Below are 8,414 nucleotides of genomic sequence, written 5' to 3'. Positions count from 1 at the left end.
TTCTAGAATTCCACCGTCTCTTTGGGGAAAAAGTTTATGGGTGAGTTTGGTTTTGCAACCACAATAACCCTTGGAGGACTTTGACTTGGGGTAGAAGGAATAGAAAGCACTTATTCTCCTTCCTTCCCTTTCTTTTATCTTTTTCCCACTCTTCCTCCTTCACTCCTTCTTTTCACTCCCTCTACTTTCCCTCCCTATCTTTTATCTATTCCCAAAGCCTAGGAAGGGCTTAAGGGGGAAAGGGGGCTTAAGAGGCCCCTTAGAAGCTTCCCCCAGGAAGCTTCTAAGGCTTCTACGCCACGTGGGGGGGGGAAGGGGGTTTTAGGGCCGTCTGTCGATGGCGATGTCCAGGTGGCAAGAAATCGTGGCGGCTCCTCACCAGCTCGCGCAGCTATGTCCCTCGGCTTCTCCCTCCCTCAGGCCCTCTCTCTCTCTCACGTTGACAGCACGATGTTATGGCGGCACTCCCTCCCTCCTTTCGTCATGGCAGCAGCACAGGGTATTTGGCAGCCCTCCTTTACTTTCCTCGGCCGTTTCCTGGCTCTCCCCTCTTCACGACCACCCCTCACGCATTCACGGCAGCTTCGTCCTCTTGATCTTCCGGGGGCCCCTTCACAGCGTGTCGACCTTGATTTAAATAGGGGAGGGGAGGGGGATCTTCCCTCCCCTGCGTGTCATCACGCATGCTTTCCCCCTCACTCCATGCTCCACCAAGGAGCCTAATTGCTCCTTCTATTCCCCTCCCCCTCCAGCTCGTCAGTCGGCTTGGGGGATAAGGGGGAATTTAAAAAATTTTCATTTATCCAATTTTCATTTTCATTTGAGGCAGTTCACGCGTGTGTTTCTTTTAGCAAATCGGAATATTACACATCATAAACTAAGGGCTTGTGCAACTACCAACCCCTTTAGAGATTGTAAAAGCTAGTGTGGCGGTAGCTCTTGATGCCATTGGTTACAAATCCTTTGCATCGAATATTGCTGAGGAATTTAAGGGCATTATGAAACATTATATTAACATTATTACTAAAAACTATTGGCAAATTGGTGTGGATGTCAATTTCCTAAAGCGTCAAAAAAATATGATGGACACATAAAGAATGTGTGAGGGTGCATGAATGGGTGTAGGTCTAGTGTGGTAATAATGAATGGGTAGTGTTGGAGTGATCTAGTGTGAGGGCTAGTGTGGTAGGGATCTAGCGTGTAAGTGAGATGTGAGATAGGTGTGTGTGGAGGTGGGTGTGCTTAGAGTGTGTGTGCATAAGAGAGACTGTGTGTGCAATGGCTATGTAGGTGCATGGATGGAGTAGTTAGTTCATGCAAGGATGTGTTTAGAATAGTGTGTAAGCATGTTAATTTGTGTGGATGCTATGTTTTGGTGAACAAAAAATAACTAGGTGTGTATAAATGGTTACGAGTGTGTGTGTGTGTTTGATGTCAGGAGCATGTGTAGTGTAGGGAGTTTGTGGAATTGTTGGAGGGGGGATATGTTTTAGTATGTTAGGGTGTGAGTTTTAATGTGTGTGTGTGTTTGTGTGAGGACATGGAGAAAAATGTGTGTGTGTGTGCATGTGAATAGGTTGGTCTCTTCATGCTCTAGAACTAAGAAAAATATAATTTCTCCTACCAAGATAGAGCTCTAATGGGATTGTGCCATGGGGCTCCCTCTGTGGAATTCTTGAGGTCACGATTTAGAAACAATTGGGGACCTCCAGGATGTAAACCATTGATTATGCATTACCTACCCAAAAACATTTTCTTCTTCCTATTTGAAAATGAGCAAGATGTATTGAATATTCTAAGCTATGGACAATGGATGTTGAGAAGCTCCCCTTTAATGTTTTTCAAATGGACTGCGAACTTCCATCCTTCAACTTGTCTCAAACTGACTTGTGTTCCTATTTGGGTTGAGCTTCCCAATTTTCCACTAAATTTGTGCCCATTCTTGAAACTGATTGCTGACCCCATAGGTAAGTTGTTAGGATAGAGACCCTATATGGACATTAATCCTAGATGGCACCCTTAATTACTCATTGAGGTAGACCTAAATAAGAAGCTAATAGACTCTCTTCTCATCTTAGATTAAGAATGTAATTTTATTAAGGAGTGATGGATAGTTTACAAAAACCTACCTATTGCATGCTTTGAATGTCTTAAAAATGGGCATTTCATAAGTATTTGCCTTGAATGGAGAACCCAAGAACATAGTGAAGTGAAATAGGACACTACCCCACCAAAATTCGAGAAAGCCCAATATTATGGGTTTCAACTAGTTAATAACAATGGGAATAGTAAAAATAAGGGTTATACTTATCCAAAACAAAGTAATAGCTCTAGGAATACAAGTGAAAATAGGTATTCAACACTTTTTATGAACCTGGACAGTGATTCTAGAGGAAACACTGGGATGGGGCAAATGAGTGGAATTGCATACATTGAAATAAATAAGAAATTGAAGGTTTGTGTTATCCAAGTTACAGTAGATAAGAATAATAATTGGATAGCTACTCATATTAAAACAATGGATAAACTTGTAGTTATATCATTGTATGCCCCTAACAACTCAGTGAAAAGAGGGAAAGCTTGGGATTTCTTGTAGGTAATTCAATGTTCCATCATATTGGCTAGGGACTTTAACATGGTTGAAACCATTAAAGATAGATCTATGGAGAAAGGTCAATGCATTGCATGTATAGAAAAGACAAATGTTTGGTAGTTAAAGCTTTTCATGGCCTTTTAGATCTAAGTTTAGTGAGCATGGTTTCTGTTTGTCAAACAATCAAACTAAACCCAACCTTAGGAAAGCTAGATTGAATAGATTTTATATGTCAGCAAGTTTACTTGCTTCTTCCTTTAATGTCAAGTGTAAAATGTTTAACATAATTTTAATGCCTGGTAATCTTCATATTAAGTTAAGTCTCTCTACCGATGACCATGTTGTCAAAGTAAGCTAGTTTCATGTAACAGATCCTAGAAAATTTAAACTCTGGGAGTTTCAGGATTCTATCGAGTATATCTAGGCTAATTCCTTTCAAACAATGAGCTCCCCAACAATTTCCTAGATTAGAGGCATTAGAGAAACTCGGGATGTTCTCAGAAAGGTAAGGTGCCTACGAGTTCGAAAATATAGAAATCCAAAGCAAGTAAATATTTACTTAGCAAGACTTTAAACACAATATTAGTGAGTTTGGGAATCTCCCAATTCCCATTTTTTAAATACTAAAAAGGTGGCACCCGGATAACATGCCTATAAGTTTCTCAAAACCATATGATGTGACCTATCATTGGAAAGCACTTAAAAAATGGAATCTATTGAGCTATAGAGCGATCGATTTGGAGTTATAATGTTTAAGTTATGACAAATCCAAAGATTTGATCACATGTCCCAAACTTATGGGAAATTCCTATATTCCCTAGTATGGCGTTTTTAGAAACTAGAATTGACGCAAGGCAAGCTCACTTACATGAAGATCTAAGTAAAATTAAGCAAGAACTGATGGAACTTGAAAATAAGGAAGCCTCCGACATAATACTCTTACAAGGCAATGGTGGGCTGGCAAAGCTAACATGCCAACACTAGATATGTTTAGCATCGTTTAAAAATAAGAAAGGAAAATGCTTAATTCTCCTTCTTATCAAAGAAGATGGAACCAAAGCCAAAGACAATGCTAAAAATCTTATAATAGCCAAGGATCTCTTCACTAAGATCTTTAGCATCCCAAGAACCATTAACTTTGAGGTAAATAATGCAATAGCTACTATAGCTAGAGTCAAGTAGAAGGTAGTTCCACCTATCAGAGTTGTCAAACTAATACATGAAAGGGATGACAAAGATGTGTTAGCCAATTGGGGGCCCAAAACTTTTCTGAAATTTGTATAGGAAGTCTTTGCAAAAACCATGGCTAGGAGGTTGGCTACACATCTGGATTATTAGGTAAGAAAGGAGCAAAAAGGCTTCATCAAAGGTAGATATATTTTAGACTCTGTGGCATCTCAAAGGCATGGTTTAAGTATAAGAAGCTCCTTGTGCGTGCTCCACACCTTGATCTTACCTTACCATGGGCCTCAAGTGATTGTGTCTGGTTTAGCTTCTTCCACAAGTCTTCCTTGGGGGGAGTTATGAATTAAGCCTACAAGCTATTCAAAAAAGGTGTCCAAGTATAGGGGGATCTTTGGGATACAAAAATTAAGGCATGGCTCTTAAAAGAGCAACTTAAGAGTAAGTTTTAATTAAAGCATGCTAAGCTGTGCGTAATCAAAAGTAAGACCAATCTGTCGGGTCCCCACCTATCAGTTGTCATCAACATCAACCTCGCTTTCAATGTTAGAGGGGTGTGCTTAGTAGGTGATAAACCTCTCTTTCCTCTTCCTAACTTGCACTAAGATCCTAATGTACTATATTATAAGTTAAATGATAGATGGCATATTGACTAGAGCCCATGATAGTGGATAAAGAGATTTAGTAAACTTTGAGAGGGCTCATAAAATAGTAATAAGGAATGAAATGTGCCCCAAATGCAACCAATAGGTAGAATCTATAACCCATATGTTTTACAATTATCCCGATAATAGTAATATTCTTTGCTTCTTGCAGATCTTGATCTTGCCATACCACCCATTTAAGATATCATGGAAGAAGACTATCTTAGGGGAAATTTATGGCATTCCCCTAATAATATGGAATTGGGTAAGGGATTTTTAACCTCTTGAATATATGGACTAGTAGAAATAAAAACATTTTGAAAACATGTCTATGGAACCATTAAATGGGTTTAAATTTGATTTTTTGATGCAATATGAGAATGATATGGGCAAGATACAGAAACTTCATGAAGATCTTCATCCTAGCTCCAATATTGAAGAAACTACATATATTCTAACGGAAATGAAAAATAAGCTTAGATAGGAGGACAGTAGCAGAAAAAGAAACATCTTTTTTTTAGTAGATGATATTGTAAATGCTCACAATTTCTCGGGACCCTTCCTTGTAGTGGAGCAAAGACAAATCAATATAATAGATGCATATTTATTTTTATTTCCTCTCTAATACATTTCAAGCTTCCTTTTAAAAAAAGTGGCACCCAAGAATCTAAGGTCAAATCAAGATAACATGAGCAATATTCGAGGTAAGTGGTCTACCACTTGAGTCAACACACACAATTTGGGCCACTTCTCTAACTAGATAATTGATCAGAGTGCATGGAGACTCAAGTGATGTTGTGACCTGGGAAGGTTAAGAGCCGCTCAACACAAAGATAGTGCAAATTGAACACCCATTGTGCATTTATAGTGATAGCTTACAAGCACCACCCAATAATGCACATGCAAGAAAAAGGTATTGCACATAGAACAAAATTGATCCGGTGCTACTTGTGAAGAACATGAACATGCAAAATCAATAATACAATGTTGAAATGTAGAGAGAGAAGATATGCAGAGATGTGATAAAGAGAGAAGAGACACACCATATACACTCCCAAAGACTACAACATATTGATCACAATCTACATATATATAAGTGAGATCTAGTCTAGATAGGGTGAGCTATATATAGCTCCAACACCCCCACTCAAACAAAGGTCTCCAGGTGCAAATGAAGAAAACCTTGGGGGAGCAGAAGGGAAAAACCCGAGTTCCTTTATACAAATAAAAAAACATGATCAACAAGGATTATTGTGAGTATGTAAAGTGAATTTGTGCATGTGAAGTGAAACTGAATATGTTTGTACAAAGATGACCGAGAGGTCTCATAGATGTATGTGCATGTGTGAAGTGTATGGTGCCTACAAGGAGTATGTACAATGGCACTAGAATGTTGTAGTAGGTAAACTCTCAAATATTGAAGTTGAGACAACTCTAAGTTTTGATCACAACAACAAAGTGAAGCATGCTTCATTGAGTTCTTTGGTGAATATATTTGTAGTCGTCTAATCACTTAGACAATGCTCAATCATGATCATGCCTTTCTTTACTTCATATTGAACATAATGATAATGTATTGCAATATGTTTAGACCTGTTATGTTGAACATAGTCTTCAACAAGACTAATAGAACTTTGATTATCACATCAAAGTGGTGTGCTTGAGAGAGAAGTATGGCCAATATGTGATAGAACTTGTCAAAGCCATACTAACTCGAGTTGCTAAAGATGCATCTACATATTCAACCTCTATAGTAGAGATATCAACACAATGTTGTTTCTTGCTAGTCCAAGAAACAAGACATGATAAAGAAATAATTTCCACTTGTAGAATGTATAAATCAGTGAGAGATTGCCAAATTTACATTTGTATAATCCAAAAGTTGAAGTGAATGTAGAGAATTAGAGTTTTGTTGACACCAATAAACCAACCCAAAATCTTTAGTGCTTTTCAAATACTTCTGAACTTATTTAGTTGTAGTCCAATGTTTAAGGCATGAAGAACTTAGATATTGTCCAAGAAAATTTGCAGCAAAAAGAATTTTAGGGCAAGAACTTAAGCCAACAAATTGAAAACATCCAAGAAGATTAGCATAAGGTTTAGGTAATGCTAATTGTCCATCATTTTTGTAGAAACTGAGAGTTTTTGTTAGAACTCACAAGACAAGGAGTACTAGTAGGACGTGCGGAATCCAAATCAAACTTCTAAATAATATCTTCATTGAAATTTTTTGATGCAGTAATAAAATACTCTTTTCTTAATAGCGTTGAATTTGAATACCAAGACATGATTGTATGTCTCCAAGTTTAACCATATCAAATGTAGAAGATAAAACATTCTTTACTTATTGAAGGAAGTTAAGATTTTTAGAAACAAGTATGGTATCATCCAAATATAAAGGAAGAATAAAAAAACTATAATTCCAGTGCTTGACATATAAGTTAGGATCTAAAGAATAAGAGATAAGACCTTGTTTTGTAAGGAAGAGATCAACATTTTGATACTGTCAAGAATCGCGTGGTGGAGGGGGTTGCTCAAGATGCTGACCGAACACACACAGAATGCACAAAGAGAAGCTCACTCAAGAGACAAGAAGAGAGATGGAGGCCAAAACGTTTTCTTGCTGATTTCTTATTCTTCTTCCACACTCTTTACAATGTACACAAAGTATAGATAAGATGCAACATAAAAGGAAAGTGGCCTACTAAGTCAAACAATGCATAACCGACTACACTAGTCGACTGGCGCTATAACTACGCCAGCTGTAAATAGGTGTAACAACCTGAATATAATAAGTAATGAGTCAGTGGCCATGTGAGAGCCATAATGACCACCGACGTGCTAAGTGTAGACGTGTGGACCCATCTAACCAGGCGGTCCATCATCAATGTCCGCATGTGTTGAGCTTGTCATCTCAACACTCCCCCTTTTCCTTTGGCAACATAGCAGCATTCATAGTAGGAATTCTAGCATCTAGAGTGAACATACGTCCAACTCTACTTCCCTTTGCTACCAACCTGCATTTGTCATTGAAGTCTTCTACAAAGCAGCCCTTTGCATTAAATCTGACTTGCAACCCTTGCTCTACCATTTGACCGACTAACACCAAGTTCTTTGTAATAGATGGCACATGTAATACATCTGAAAGACTCTTTGTCTTACCATCATGCAAGGACAAGGAAACTTTTCCAATGTGTGAAATTGGGTGGCATGAGTCATCACCCGTCTGCACATAACCTGCATTCTGCAAATCCTGCATCTCTCCAAACCATTCTGCATGGCTGGTCATATGATTGGATGCACCTGAATCAACATACCAAACATCTTCATGTGTTCCCTTTCCTGCAACAGCATTCAGCATATGCTGCATAACGAACAAACGTTCATTTTTGTCTTCATTTTGTCGTGAAGATGATGCATAGTTTCCTTGCTGCAACTTACCCCTGCGGATATCATCTCTCTTAGCATAACATTGGGCTGCAATATGACCTGTTTTGCCACAGTAGTGGCACACAATACCAAAGTTGTTAGAACCTCTGTTCTGCCATCCACCTCTTCCTCTAAATCTCCCCCTGCCTCTAAAGTTACCACGACCTCCTGAAACCTGCATATCGCCAAATTGCTGATTCAATCTGTTTTGCTGGTTGTCACTACCACGTCCTGTACCACGGCCTCTTGAAGAGAACCTACCACGTCCCCTTCCAGAATTGGAGTAGAAAGCTTGGACCTGTTCACCACTTCTTTCAGATGTCTCACTCTGCATGTTGATCTCTTCAGTGATCATAAGGGAGACCAATTCATTGAAGTCTGGAAATGGCTTTCTGACATATACGGAAGTTACAAAAGACTTCCAAGCCTTTTCATTGTTAAGTCCACCCAAGGTAGACGACACCAAATCATCATCATCGGGCATTGCATCAATCGCTTCCAATGCATCTGCAATGCTTCTTACCTTTAGTGCATACTCATTGATAGACATTGTTGAGTGTTGAAAT

Source organism: Lygodium microphyllum, chromosome 22 (genome assembly GCF_053477565.2).
Source record: "Lygodium microphyllum isolate KBCC chromosome 22, Lygodium_microphyllum_v1.1.10, whole genome shotgun sequence".
NCBI lineage: Eukaryota > Viridiplantae > Streptophyta > Polypodiopsida > Schizaeales > Lygodiaceae > Lygodium > Lygodium microphyllum.
Note: the sequence above shows the minus strand (reverse complement) of the source record.